The sequence below is a fragment of the Limanda limanda genome, chromosome 23, assembly GCF_963576545.1.
Source record: "Limanda limanda chromosome 23, fLimLim1.1, whole genome shotgun sequence".
NCBI classification, from domain to species: Eukaryota; Metazoa; Chordata; class Actinopteri; order Pleuronectiformes; family Pleuronectidae; genus Limanda; species Limanda limanda.
Window position 1 is genome coordinate 2,610,484 of NC_083658.1, and position 16,270 is coordinate 2,626,753.

Genomic DNA, 16,270 nt, shown 5'->3' on the forward strand with positions numbered 1-16,270 from the left:
CTCTGACCCCAGATGAGTTTCACATGTGTGTGAGTTGTGTGTGTCCTGCAGGGCCATGAGGGGGTTAAACCCTCCGCAGTGTGTAGAGTGATTACACAGACCCAGTCATTGTTTTGGTGTTTGGGCCCAACAGCGAGGACGGCCATGTTTGTCGACATGTCTGAACCAGCTGGAGGGAGGCGCCGGCTCCTCTTTCATCTGCACCGGTTAGGTATGTAAACACGAGGAGCAGCGCCGCACACAATCTACCTGGAGTCACCGAGAACTGAACGTGTAAAGACACAGGACCAACCCATTCATTGTATATTTCATTATTGATTGAATTGAAAGAATTTCCTCATCACATTTGATACACAGGGTTTCTGCAGGGGGATGTGGAGCCAGATCAGTGCCAGGAGATGGATGCATGGATGGTTCAAGCATGCAAGAGTAAAGAACAGATTATTAAATAAAATGTCACCACCCAGGAGGTGATGTTTTCGTCTGTATCTCTTATTTAGCAGGATTCTGCAAAAACTACAGGACAGAAGTCAGAGAAGAAGCATTTTGTATGTGTGGATCCGGACAAAGGACCAAATTAAACTTTTAAATAAAGTCTCTGCATAAAACAAGAACTACAGATTAAACAACTATTGTCTTTTTGCACCAATAATCCAAGTATCCACATTTCTACTTTTGAAACCTCTGAGTTTTGATTTAATCCATGCAACAAAATGACTTCATGTGTGAGACGCTGCTTGTCTTCTTGTCGTGATAAAGTTTGCAGCACTTGAACTAATCGTATGTGTGATCAGTGGCTTTTCAGGATCATTCATTTCACTGCGTTAATAGTTTCTTTCCATTAATTATAATCCCCTGATGTCCCGTGTTGATCGTATGTGTCATGGTGAATCCTGCAGCAACACGCCAACACCTACAGCCGGGGTTGTCGACTATAAACTGTCTCACACACACACACACACACACAGGTTTCAATTTCCTGCCGGAGCATTTGGATCGAACGGCTTCAGAAGTATGCAAACACACACACACATTTGTCACCAGGGAACTCAGCGGTAACAGCTGGTGCGTTTCAGTCAAGGCCGGCGGCTGCTGGTGTCACCACCAAATCAGTTTGTGCTTTCAGCCTCGTTAATATCGTGTCTAGTGTTTGGTCCATGTCCCATCGCCACCAGGGGTTAAGTGACTGAACGCAACCTTGATTGGACAGGAAAACACTTTGTCCAATTAGTAATCAATTATCTGTGCCCATGCCAACAATCGTCCAATTAGTAATCAATTCATTGTGGCCATTGCATCTTTTTCCGTGAGACAGTTTTCTGCTTTTCTTTGTTCTAAATGGTTGGAACGAGACATTTAAAGACGTGGCCTCAGACTTCAGGAAAGAGACAGAGCCTAATTTGATCTGGACAGACGAACTCCATCCTCCTGTGAGCGCTGGTGCTCTTTTATAGACTGTGACACCCGCTCCTATTCAGCGACGCTGCTGCTTAGTTACCAGTGAGCTAATCTGAACCTATGACACCGCAGCTGAGAAATGTCCACGGACATCGGGAGCATCCCCGGGTTGTTATGCTAATGAGGGACTGAAAACATTTAGTCATGGACGAGGCTGAAAACGCTTCAAAAAACACAAAAGAAGTAAAAACAGATTTGGATCAAAGTAAAAGCAGTGAGCTGGAGTTTGAGCGCTGCCGGCTGCGTGTTGTGAAACTGCACAATGTCAAAGGTCTCTGTGGAGATTTCACAAGACGTCTTCCTTTGTGTTGATTCACATGAAAGCGAAGCTGAGTCGTTCTCGCCGTGTCTCACACCTCCCAGCTCTCAGCTCCGGGGAGACAGTTACTTTTTGCTTGTATGTAGTTTTGGTTTCTGGCGTCCGATCACAGTCGGTGAAGAGACGCAGAAACACGAGAAAACCAACAAGACACTGGAAGGAAAGGAAAAGATCAGATGGTGACGCAGTCTTGGTCAAAGAGGCCTTTTTTTTTTTTAAACTGTAAACCATTGTGTCTTCTTTAGTGTTGCACATCTCTATCAATTACACATCTTTAATGTCAGAGATTACAAATATTCCCAGAAACGACAGCTGGGAAAGATACGGCGGGGGGGATCTGTTACAACAGGCTTTTTTCTTCAAGTGTTTCCAAAGAAAAGAGAAGAAGCAGACGATAGAAGCAGCGATGCAAACTGCTGATTACATTAACGCGGCTCAGGCTGGTGTCAGCGTGGCGTCGGCCTCGGAGCGGATCACATTTCCTGCTGCTGTCGCTCACATTCGTCCGTACGTGTTGAAAAGCTAAAATGAGCCGTGGGACGATGAGTGAGCAATAAAGAGCTGATGAGTTTCTCCCAGTTTGACTTGTTTCTGGTGGGTTTACTGCGTCGTTCACGATGTGCAGAACCTTGTTAGACGCCGAGTTTCACATCTGGAAACGCTTGAGCTGGAAATGTACATCTACGTGCACGTGTAAAAAAAAAAAAGTCTCTGGCTGAGTGAAACACAGACGCAGCGTCCTGTTGACTTTACTGGATCAGGACAGTGTTATTTTTATTTAGCCAAATTCTAACCTGGTTATTTTGAGTCAGAGTTTTAGACCACGTGACACATTATCATAGATCTATAACTAATAGTAATTCCAGAAGAAATCCCATCAGGCTCCAGGGTCTGTGTAACGTTGGAGTATAAGAATAAAGACTTTAATTCTCGTAGTATTTATGACCTGATTCTAATATGCTTGACTATTACAAAAGAAAGTTATATAAAATATAAAGCATTGTTAAATAACCATCTGCCACTCATCCTTCTTAACCCTCTAAAGACAACGAACTGATATTCTGTTCCTGCAGCAAGAAACCATGAATATTTCATCCGCTGCTCGATCTCTTGGGTTTCTCTTGTTTTTCTCCGGCCGACTTGAATCTATAATTTGAGATTAGTTGTCGGTGCAGGTATCGAGTTGTGTTGAACGGCAGCTCGAGTTCCCACTGCACCAAAGTGTCTCTTGGCATCTCCTTGATTCCTTAATGACCTGCACATAGTTGCCTCGCTGCCTGTGTAAACTCTCATTCATGGGGAGGAGGGGCGGGGCCCAGAGGCTGCCAGTAATTTTCCAACATAAAGATCCGACCCAACGCACTTCCCTGTTATTAAGAACAACAAGGGCCGCTGCAGCTCCAGACGTGCAGCGTGTGCAGGGAGACTCAGTATCTGACCTGCCTCGCTCCTGATTGGCTGCGTAACGAGTAGGAGAGATAGCTGATTGATGGATCACTCCACACAGTTTCAAATGGACAGAGAGAAGGGGGGGGGGTGCGTGGAGCGGAGGCAACAGGTGGACGGAGCGACCGAGGTTGAAACATGAAAAACGCAGCAGATCAGCGGCCGGCGGTTTCTGCACGTGGTGCCGCAGGATTTACAGCCGCGGAGAGACTCGAGCGCAGGAGAACCAAAAACACAGAGCGGAAAAACAGGTGGCGAGAGCCGACAGCTGCTGGAATCAAGACTGTGAGGAGTAAGAGCCCGGTTCTCTGGCCCCGTGTCGTCCTGTGCTCACTGAATAAAGTCTCTAACATTTCATAATTGATCTGCAAGTAGGTGGAGAGCAAGCAGGCGGCAGTAAAGCTGTGAAGAGCTGAGGTCACTAAACACGCAGATCTCAACACGTTCGAGCTTCTCAAACTAGAAAATAATCTAAACAAATAGAATATCGAGAGGGAATCAACACTTTTCTAACTTGAGTCTTATATTTTCATAGTTTGAAGCACAAAAAACACCTAAAAGGAGCATTTAGATAGATAGATAGATAGATAGATAGATAGATAGATAGATAGATAGATAGATAGATAGATAGATAGATAGATAGATAGATAGATAGATAGATAGATAGATAGATAGATAGATAGATAGATAGATAGATAGATAGATAGATAGATAGATAGATAGATAGATAGATAGATAGATAGATAGATAGATAGATAGATAGATAGATAGAGAGATTACTTTATTCATCCCCGAAGGGAAATTAAGTCGTCATATTATATATTATAATATAATAGATAGAATATTGAGGTAGAAAAAATAAAAACAGAAACACAAGATAAATAGGTAGATAAGGTGCAGTGGCAAGATGATGGTAATAGTACTGATGATATGATGGTAATGTTATTGTTAGACAGTATATACAAATAGTACAGTATATATAGTATATAATATAACATAATATATATTTATATATGATAGTAATTATACCAATATAATAGCAGTATATTGTAATAATTGCAGCAACAGTATATATAATAATAATAGTAAATATAATAATAATAATAATAATAATAACATGTACACATGTATAAATATGTGTATATAGACTCATATATACAAAGAATATACAGAGAGTATGATATAATATATGATATATAGTAGAGGTATAAATATAAGTATTTGACTATACAATAGATAATATAATATACTATGAGTGTAAGAATATGTAGACAGAGTGTGCAAAAGACAATATTATTGTATAAAATGATATATAATATCAATATGGTTTATATGAACACATATCACATATGATGTGAAGTAAGTGTATATGGAGCGGAGAGTAAAACACATGCTACGCTACAGTCTTCCTGGACAACTGCACACAAGACTCAGAAAACGCAGCTGAAATGCCTCAACTCAACTCGAAAGAAGCCTCAAGTCGGTGATTCCCAACATTTTATGTGTTGAAATCAAAGAATGTGCAGTTGTGAGCCCTCATCACATGTGTGCGGAGCAAAGAGGGATTTTCCTTTGGTTTGGAGGCTCGTTGGAGGCTTCAAGTGGTAAAAGTATCTGATTCTCAACGAGAAAAAGTCCAGAAACAAGAGAACAGTCAGACGGAGTAAACACACTTTGATGTCGCGGATCTCTTTAATCATATTTTCATCCCTGGCGTTTTTCTTGGGACCCATTTATTGGCTCTCTGCTCCCATGCTGCAAACCTTTGGCCCGGTTTCATTCCAGGTTATCCAGTTACATTCAGGGACAACAGCTGGTGGAAGAAACACTCGGAGGAAACCGATTTTCACATATTCCGAGCGAATGAAAGCTTTTACATGATTACTTATAGTTTGAGTATCTGCTGCTTTACCAGTCAGTGTGTTGTTTACTGCACCTCAGTGAAGTATAATATTTAAGTCTATTACCAACTCTTAACGTGTCTTTTCAGAAAGTCTTGTTGAACTTTCTTCCCGGAGTCTTATGGATACAAGTTTTCAGAAGACGAGCTCAAAGAGCACGAAGACTTCGTCCACTTCCAAATCCAACATGGGGCATAAAAGAGTCTTTAGGCTGCGCAGCAACATACCTGTCAATGAGCCTCACTAGGAAACATGATATTTGACAGGATAAATCATATGAGGAAGTTTCGTGGAGCACAATAATCACTTAAATCGCTTCAAGATGGACCAGTGAAATAAAAGAACTACACCAACATCGTCCAGAAGACAGTGAGTTTAAACCCATCAGATTAAAGATCATTTTTAATTCAAAACATTTGAGGTAAACAAAGAGATATTCTGGCTATAACGGCTCAACGAACGTCCAGCAGAGAAGAATCCAGATCGATAAAAAGTTCCCGTTTCTGCACAAACTGTCACTTTGTTAATTATCATCATTGTTCGACGGCGTCTCCGACAAATCAAACCGCTTGGCTGGAGCCTCCCGCTCCGTATCAGGGACCTTCACAAACAGCTCAGCAATTATCCAATGAAAGGAGAGACTAATTCTGAGGGACACATTTGGGTCGATAAAGAGGAAGTGGAGTCAGGAAGCAGCTTGTTCCTCTGAGGAAAATGAGATCATGACGGTTCGGTAACTGTATCCTGACTCTGGAAATATCTGAACCACCACACTCTCGTAAAAAAGGGTCCTGGGTAAAAACATGACCCTTTGAGAAGCTCCGAGGAGCCACGACACAGCTTCTCCTCCTTCTACACATCTGGAACTATCAGAAAATCCCCCCAAAATGCGTAATGATTCACAAACATGTGGTCGCAACAGCTTTTTATTTTAAACCAATATGAGATCATGCTAATTTCCTGGAGAGTCTTCAAACACTTAATATTTCTAAACTCTAAATACTTAAAATTTTAAGACTTTAGATTTGTTATCTCAAGTTTCTCAGTGATGAGGAGCCTCAATTTGTGGATGAAGATTGTGATTTTAAAGAAATACGATATTGAAATCCAGCTCGGGTGTTAGCCTGTATGCTAAGGTTTGGTTGTCTTCTTTAAATAAATCTCACTTAAATCAGATTCACGCAAACAGCACCGATTTTATACCGTTAATGAAACTGTTCTTGCAAGAATCAACTTGTTAACCATAATTCAGGAAAATTTAGCATGAAAATGTATTTTTTTTGTGGCTTGAGATTTACTTAACAGTAGAAAGAGCTGGAATTGCCCTTTAAAACCACTGTCAGCTACCTATAACTTACTGCAGGGGATTCTGGGTAAAAGGTCAGCCTAACCATTGCTAGTCACTGTGGACGATTTTTTTTATTATTCAGTCATGCGATAACATGCAATAATATATAAAAATCCACTGTGACGTGCACAAGCTGCTGCTTTTCACTGATCTTTGATTGGAAATAAATCCTGCAGACTCCCTATTACCCTAAATGTTTAGATTTTTAAACTTCCTTTTCTAGTCGTATTCTGGAGACGTTTGCTTTATCTCCTGTTGGAGCAGGATCTTCTTTTCTGTCCCTGCGTCCTCTCAGCAGTATCGCAATCGAGATTCAAGACAAACCACAAAGCGCAGAGCACAGCGTGTCCTGTACTTCTTCTTTAAATAACAACGCCTATCTCTCGAGCGCGTCCGAGCCCCCGCTCAGCCCTGTTTGGCCCCAGGACTGTGGCTAGAGCAGAGGTTAGCAGACACCTTTCACTCCACCGCCACTTCGCCCCGGGCGCTTCCTCCCGCCCTGACTTCCTCTGACAAACATAACTTCCTATAAGACACAGAGGAGAGATTAGTCAACGTGTTTTACAGGTTTCCCCTGATTAACTGACAAGCACGTGGAGCTCGGCGGCGAGTTCCAGGCAGAGCTGCACGTCGGGCCGAAGCTGAGATTAATCTGCACTTATCTGCTCCACGCTGCTTTTCATTAAACCTTCACTTCCCCTGCTGCTCTACTTTCTGGAGTCTTTCTCCGTCATTCATGTCGATGCGTTAGTGTCCTCTGAGCGAGGGGACAGAAAACCTCTGCAGGGTTTATATCTGTGGACGTGTTAGCTGACAGGTGCTCTGTGGTTTGGAGGTGAAAAATCTAAAAAGACTCAGTGCATCATGGGTACACAGCTCAAAACAACTCTGTGAACTTTACTTTAGGTCAAAGCTGCAGAGAACAGTCGACGTGACCTTTAAAAACTGCATTTATCATTTTCTAACTTTGATCCCATATTAAAAAAGCTTGTTTTCATTCACAATTTGGTGAATTGACGTCTTATTCCCTTTATATATTAACAAACGCTTACCACTCTTTTCACAGCTCTTTGTTTGGGTTGTTTGTGCATGGTTGGCAGTGACGGTTGAGCAGGACGGACGATGCAAATCATTTTTATAGTGGAGATAAAAATCTGGCTCACTAGTAACATCTCCCCTCGAACGGACAACAGAGACAGAGACATGACGACAAACTGCAACTGCTCCATAGAAGCAGATGTGTCAGGTGCTGGGATTTGTGGGTAAAACAAAGTGAGTAAGGCTTTAGTCACCGATGGGGAGCGGACGGATGAAAGAGACGGAGGTTGTTTGATTGTTCTCCAGCTTTATGATTGTTCTCTGCAGGAGGAATAGAGCTCAGCACAGAAACAACATCGTGGCACGAAAAAAACAAAGCCCGCCCACCACACTGTGATGTCACTGACTGGGAGGACGCTGTGAGGAAGAGTCATGCGTGTTTGATCCATGTGTCCCAGAATCCCTCTGGTCTATACTATCTGTATATTGATTTCCCTCAATAAAGAGACATCATCATGAAAATACAAGTATTTTAATCCCTCAAAGTTTTCAGTGAATGTCATAAAAGAAAGAAAAGAAAACTACGAATTAAAAAGATATAAATTGATTTGTTAATGCTGAAGATAAAATACGTAGACAAACCAGAAATGAAGCAGCAGCAGCATGTTTCTGCTGATCACCACACACACACACTGTGGTCTTCCCCAGATGCCTGGGCAGGTTTCTACACGAGCGTCTGTCTGCTGTGTTTTGACTGCGACCCAGCGTGCCGACGGTCTGCAGGTCTGATGTTATCACCCTGGACCCACTGAGACACACAGGACTCCTTCCAGACCCTTTCCAGATCATATTCCAGGAATCAGACCACAAACAAACACGTTTTTCTTCTCTCGTGCATCATGACCTCATTTGTGACCTTCGACTGCACTGACACATCAGCTGCATGAAGACTTCCTTCAACGTTTACATAAGTCTCAGGTATTTAAAATGGTTCCCATGTTCTCTCCCTCCTCTTGCCTTGTTTTCTGTTTGATTCTGTGTCGACAGAACCGGTTTGTGGCAGCGTTGTAAAGGTCTCTCTGTTGGACTTTGTCTCTCCTGCCAATACAAATATTGATGCTCATACTTCACTGACACAACCCAGTTCTTTAACGCTCTGTTCTCAACCCGTTCACCCTTCACTGAACAAGCTGTTTATCCTTTCCCAGAAAACAATGAATGAAACTAGTCAATGACATCTTTGCAGAAAGCGGAAATGTAATATATACTTTTAAAAGCGTGTAACAACAAATCTAATCTGAAAATCTGTGATTCACAGTTATGGAGTACGTGCAATAAAACAGGTCATATTTTAAAGTTTAACAGAAGGAAAATTAATCTTCAAAGTCCCAAATATTGCAGGAGACCAAAAACCTGCAGAAATCCTGGGTTTTGAGATGCCTCACTCAGCTTCACCCAGCTTCACACAGCTTCACTCAGCTTCACTCAGCTTCACTCAGCCTCACTCAGCTTCACTCAGCTTCAACCAGCTTCACTCAGCCTCACTCAGCCTCACTCAGCTTCAACCAGCTTCACTCAGCTTCACTCAGCCTCACTCAGCTTCACTCAGCTTCACTCAGCTTCAACCAGCTTCACTCGGCCTCACTCAGCTTCACTCAGCCTCACTCGGCTTCACTCAGCTTCACTCGGCCTCACTCAGCTTCACTCAGCCTCACTCGGCTTCACCCAGCTTCACTCAGCTTCACACAGCTTCACACAGCTTCACTCAGCTTCACTCAGCTTCACACAGCTTCACCCAGCTTCACTCAGCCTCACTCAGCCTCACTCAGCCTTACTCAGCTTCCCTCAGCCTCACTCAGCTTCACTCAGCTTCACACAGCTTCACACAGCTTCACTCAGCCTCACTCAGCTTCAACCAGCTTCACTCAGCCTCACTCAGCTTCACCCAGCCTCACTCAACCTCACTCAGCTTCAACCAGCTTCACTCAGCCTCACTCAGCCGCACTCAGCTTCACACAGCTTCACTCAGCCTCACTCAGCCTCACTCAGCTTCACTCAGCTTCACACAGCTTCACTCAGCCTCACTCGGCTTCACCCAGCTTCACTCAGCTTCACACAGCTTCACTCAGCCTCACTCGGCTTCACCCAGCTTCACTCAGCTTCACACAGCTTCACTCAGCTTCACTCAGCCTCATGAGCCTCACTCAGCTTCAACCAGCTTCACTCATCCTCACTCACTCACTCAGACTCACTCAGCTTCAACCAGCTTCAACCAGCCTCACTCAGCCTCACTCAGCCTCACACAGCCTCACTCGGCTTCACCCAGCTTCACTCAGCATCAAGCAGCTTCAGAAAACATCTCCAGGCACTTTGGTTTGACTGCTCCTCAATTTAATCTCAGCTTCACTCAGCTTCACTCAGCCTCACTCAGCTTCACTCAGCTTCACACAGCTTCACTCAGCTTCACTCAGCTTCACTCAGCTTCACTCAGCCTCACTCAGCTTCACTCAGCTTCACTCAGCTTCACTCAGCCTCACTCAGCTTCACTCAGCTTCACTCAGCTTCACTCAGCTTCACTCAGCCTCACTCAGCTTCACTCAGCTTCACTCAGCCTCACTCAGCTTCACTCAGCTTCACTCAGCCTCACTCAGCTTCACTCAGCTTCACTCAGCTTCACTCAGCCTCAGGACGAAGCAGGTCCCATCAAACGCTGTTAAACCAGCATCTGTTTCCTGAGCGGTTTATTATCAGGACTCGTGCCAAACAGTGAATCTGCAGCAGGACTTGCTTTGTGTTTTGGAGGTGAGCTGCTGATATGTTACATTTATTTTTATGCGTGTGTGTGTGTGTGTGTGTGTGTGTGTGTGTGTGTGTGTGTGTATGAATGGTGTGTTTCATGTCATTGCACAGAGTCGGTGTGTGTGTGAAACCTGGGCAACGACCACAACACTGGTTTCTGTCTGTCGACGCCTCGGAGCAGCCTGCCAGGCAAACGGCAGGAAAAAGCAGAAGAGGGGAGAAGTGGACACTCCCTCGATTCTTACAGAACTAAAGTTTTACTCACAGTCTAGAAAACTTAGAGCACTCAAAGTCCACTTACTGGCTTCTTCTGGAGCTCTTGACCAGATTAAATTGAGGAGCAGTCGAACCAAAGTGCCTGGAGATGTTTTCTTAGCTGTTGTTTAAAAGCACTACAGTATCTCTGACAGCACGGTGACCCTTGACCTTCAACCCCCTCCTCCTTCCCCGGCCATGAGACTGGCCCGAGGTCGGGCTGGGGGTTTGGTGGGTGGGGGTGGGGGGGGGGGGGTGTCATGGGGTTCAGATAGAGGAAGCTCGACGACCTCCAGCCAGTGGAATCTGCTGGGAATACAGAGCGCAGCCTGAAACCGTCCGCTGGAAACACATCTGGAAAATACATGGAGGGGGAGGGGGGTAGTGTGTGTGTGTGTGTGTGTGTGTGTGTGTGTGTGTGTGTGTGTGTGTGTGTGTGTGTGTGTGTGTGTGTTTCCCGAGGCCCAGCAGAGGAGAGGGAAGTTCAGCCGAGCTATTATAAGACCACAAATTACGGCTCTCCGCAGCCAGAAATCTCCTCTGCTGGGGCCTCATCAGACTTCACTCCAAAAACCAAACACATCCACTCTGGAAAAATGTGGAAACCTCAGATCCCTGCGCTGTGGATTTCAAGAGGACCTTCATCACAGAGCACTGATCTGTGGGCAAATTCTTCAGTGACACACACAGACAGAAGGAACAAAAGATTCTCAATCGCCTTCTTTGCCTGAAACCGTTCAACGTCGAGCTTTCGTTATTTTTTGACATAGTCGTAAAAGGTTGTTTTTCTTATTTCTGGTGAAATATCACCTGTCACTTTCCGTTTTACTTCTTTTATTTACATGTTCTACTTCTTTGTAGTTGTTTTCTAGACATTTTGCAAGATTTTCATCTCTTTTCAATCACTTTGCATCTATTTGCGGCAGATGTTTGTCTCTATGAGGCCATTTTGTCTGTTTGAGGCAGTTCTGCAGCTCTTTTCAGTTGTTTTGCAATTGTCTTGTGTCATTTTGCAGCATTTTTGTATCTATATGAGGCAATTTAGCCTTTTTGAGGCCATTTTACATTTATTTCAAGTCGATTAGTATCTGTTTTTCGTCCCTTTCAGTTTATTTAGGCCAACGATCATTTTCACAGTTGAAGCGAAGCAAAGAAAGAGTCTGAGACACAGACGCTGACAAACAGAGCCGTGTCTGAACATGAGGGAGGTCTGGTTCAGAAAACGTTCAGAGCGTTAAACAATGCCCGTGTTGTCAGCGTCGGCCATGGGATCAAACCTCCAGGCGTTTCCCAGTGGCCTGTCCGCCCCATCCTGCGGCTCGGCCCCGGGGTAAGAGACAGGGACGAGAGGACGGACACAGAGCGCTCCTTTCTCAGCCACTTCCTGCCGCTCCGACATGCCGGCCTTCCCATGAGCCTTTACACTCCCGGGTCGTCTTTGTTCGCTGACAGGCATGCTGGGAAATTCTCCATCGCACAGACTCTGACTCGTCACAATGAGGGATTCACCAAGGCCGCAGACGCTCAGTCAGTCTGTTCCTTTGGATCTGTGAATGTCGTTATTTCTCTTTGAGCAGACAAATGAAGTCACTCCTCGTCTGCGGGTTAATGACCAAAATGACCCATAATGCAACACCCAACCCAAATGTCGGATGTTTACATTTAACATTTAGAGTTTTAGCTTTAGCTTTTTTTTTATCAAAAAATAGCAAAACTCAAGCAGTGAGAGCTCAAGTATTTCAAACATATTAATTCAGGTGTTTATTACCATTAAAAAAGCTCTTGAGCAGCTGAGCTGGATCTAGAAAGGAACCTATTAAACCAATCAATAATCTATATTTAACAGTTTAATAGTCAGACTGAGCTGCCGTTTAGTTTCTCTCTGACACTGTTTTCAGATCCTGTGTCTGGAAGGAGGAATTGTATTGCTCTTAAGTAAATGTTTGTCCTGGGAATGGAGGGAATATCTTGATTTAATTTGTGGTCAGTGTTCCGCTGCTGTTTTCTCTGAAGCCTGCAGAGCTCCGACTGGTTCGGGTGTTTTCCCAGCGTCGGGAAATCTATTTTAATTGCGATGTGGGCAGCGAGGCTCATTTATAAAAGGCTGTGCAGCTTTAACAGAGTCACGTCTTCACTCACTCAACCCAGAGGTTTTCTCGCTGTTGCATCATTGGTGTCACATGACGAGTAACAAAGCCACGATGGCCGATTAAACCAAATGATTTTCTGATCTTTTAAAAATCGCTTATCGCTTTAATCACATTAGCAAACATGTTTTAGGGCCACAATCACCCACAGTGGCTTCATATCTCATATACATTTGTGTGGTTTGTTGATAAAAGATTGTCTTTTTGGCAGATATCCATCCAGACACTTCCACCTGCTGTGCTCTTAACCTCAAGGAAGCTCCTTGTATTGTTTATATTTATTCATGTAACTTAAATACAGACATCAGGTTTTCTCAGAGGCTGTGTTGTTTATCATGAGGGAAAACGGGCAGGAGAGACAGAGCAGATCTTCATGTCTGTGCTTTCTTTTTAAACCATTGTTTTGACCTTTTCAGAACTTAAAGCTATGAATCAACATCTAAATTCTGGGTTTGTCCACAGAAAGATGCTAATTTTCCCAGATGGCAAGAATGGAACAGCTCAGTCTGCGCTCTAAGAATATCGGAGCCACTTCCTGTCCTGTCGCTGCCCCGGCTCCCAACATGACCTCACAGAAGATCGCCCATGTTCTTTCAGTCCAAGTAAACACATATCTGCTGCTGATCTACAAACATCTCTCATAGACAGACGAGGTAAATCTGCATCTCAGTTCACCAGGACTGGGACACACACACACACACGCACACACAAACACACACACACACTCTTTAGTTTAAGAAGACGGCTTCATTTCAACCTTAATCCTTGAGCAGCTGCTTTGTATCAGTTTTACCTTTTAAAACTTGTAAACTCCATTTTATGGACTTGCTTGATGCTCGATGTCTTTTATTTTGACTGTTTGCACGATTATTTCTATGCTCCGTCCTGGTGCTTTTATCCCTCCACACTTTTAATAATCACCCTTCTTTGATGTCTTGCTTTTATTTGACCGTTAAAGCACTTTTATGTTTAGTGTAATAAAATCAATACGCTCTATTATCGCAATTAGAGCGAAGCAAAGACAGAGATCCACAGAAGAACAATCAGTCAATATTATTATCCCCATTATTAGGCTGCAACATTTATCAGCACACACCAGGTGAGACCTGGAAAACGTGTACGGTTAACGACACTGTACTATCTATGAGTACTCCACGGTAAATAAATATGACTCTAAAGGAAAATACCCAGAGACATGATTCACTGATGATAAACTAAAGTTAAGGAAAAAAAATCTCAGGAAATTAAGGAACAACTATAGGTTGAGGAAAGTCACTTTTCCGACCATAACAAAAGTTACTTTATAGTTTGGACGCTTCCTGGTTGATGATTTATTAATTTATTGATCAACCAATCTGCTGCCAGCCACGTGATATGCATACTCAGGTGTGTCAGTATAGACGGGAGCTAAAAGGTTGTTTCAGTTATAGAACTCAAAAGGTGTATGAGAGTGGATGTAGCCTGGAGGTGCAGAAGCCGACCTGTCATTACACAAAACCTCAAAAGCATCGGTAATGAGGACTTTGTTCAGACTTCACATCAAATGCAGAAACTAACATGCACCACAATGGGCTTTCACCGCTTCTGATGCGTGCACTGTAAAAGAAACCTTTGAAGGACCAGGTCAAATTGGGGGAACTGTGTGTTGGAGGGTTTCATGAATGGATAGAGCCCTGAGTTGTCCTGCTGCAGACCTGCCGTGCAAACAAGCCGCCTCCCACCTCCCCAACGCTGTAACTACACACTGGAGACCTGCAGCGTTTGTTTGAGCTGGGGGGGGGGGGGGACCTCAGACGTCGGAGCCGAGGAGGAAAGGGCTGAACAGTCGGAGGAAAAGGGGCCCCGGGGTGCTGCAGGGGCCGCCACAGGAAACGGGTGTGGCTCGATGGGAGAGGTGACGGATCGGGGGCCAAGAAGCGGGCGTGTTCGTATGTGTGTGATCTCAAAAGCTATTATGAAGACTGGCATTTATTTTTCATCTCGTCCTTTTTGATAAATCTGTTCTCAACCTGTAATAACCTGCGGCAAGTGTGTGTTGCAATCAGAAAGTAAATGAGCGGCTACTGGGCGAAGGAGTTACAAAATAAAAACACTGTCACATGCTGAGTTAGTTATTCTGTGCAGATCCAGGGGCGAACGTGCCAACAGGGATTTTGACTGTGGTTTGGATTATCACACAAAACGCTCCAGTACCTGTCAAAATAAAAGCACAAGCCCGGCGGGATGTTGACACAGGGATGCAATTTATAAAGGATCAGGGATTAATCCGTTAATTCCTTTCTTTGTTAATGGAATTTTCCTCTTTTATAATGGTAATTCTTTTCACAACATTAAGATTTTTAATTTACAATAAGAGCACATGACTTTTCTTTTTAAACTTCTGTAAAATGTAATCTCAATCGTTGACTATTTCTTCTCATCTCCTTTCAAAATAAAAGCCCTGGGTGAAGCTGCCACCTAACCTCATCACGACACTTGTGAAAGTAACCAGACTCCCGGGCGCATCTGTTCAGTCGACACTCAGCGAGCTGCCAAATAATTGATGGATCCGAAGCAACGTTCTCTGACGTCTGAAGACAAACTGAGATCAGGGCTGAAAAATGAAATGTAACCTGTAACTCCAGAGAAGAAGAAACTGCTCAGTTCAACACATCAACAACTATCCTCTGTTTTCATTCAGAATCCCATTTACTTCATCTGTTGACTTTTCTTTGTCTGAATTCTTCCCTCAGTAATGATGTCAGTTCAACGTGCTCCATGACGTCAATTCAATCAAATCAATCAATCCATTGTTTAGTCTAAAAAAATGTTGTATAATGTAGAATAGAAAGCGTGAAACTGGACAAACACTCCGTCGACCACCAGAGGGAAAGCTTCTGACCATCAAAATAACAGTGACAGCATTTTAAACTACAGCACAGAGCAGGTGCACACTCACATGTTTACACACACACACACACACACACACACACACACACACACACACAGTGGACCCTGAGTCTTAACCCTCATAAAGTGGTAACCTCTGAGGGTATCTGTACATTCAGGCCGAAATCCCCACCGGGATACGAGCGCAAGTACAGTGTGTGTGTGGATCATCGCCGCGGCAACGCGTACAGAGAAATGCTCGCCTCCTCTCGCTCCGCTTCACACCTCCTGTTGCTGAGGAGGACGGCTCCGAACACACGAGGAGCCAGAGAGGGCCACATTTCATCGTCCTGCACTGATGTAACCTCTCAGATAGTGACACCACACACACACACACACACACACACACACACACACACACAGACACACACACTGTAAATAGGAACCTCATCTTTCAGGCGTTCTGGATCTAATTGCTGCTATTTTCAAAAGAGGTCGCAGAACAATGTGAGGAAGCTGGATGGAAACTGGAATAACCTCCCAGCGCCATGTTGACAGAAATAGGGCAGAATTATTATTTTTTTTATAAATAACCTCCCGGTTCCCAGGGGAGAGATTTGTCTCTTTTTTTTTAAAGAACCTAGAAGTTTATTTCTTTTTCAAGTAATTATTAACAGAGATTTACAGCAAC

The 16,270-nt window shown here is 43.8% G+C and overlaps 1 protein-coding gene across 1 annotated transcript in view; it reads right to left on the reverse strand.

Annotated features, from left to right (window-relative positions):
* ahr2 (aryl hydrocarbon receptor 2) overlaps positions 1-16,270 on the reverse strand; it is a 51,610-nt gene that overhangs the window by 26,334 nt on the left and 9,006 nt on the right. The window lies entirely within an intron of this gene.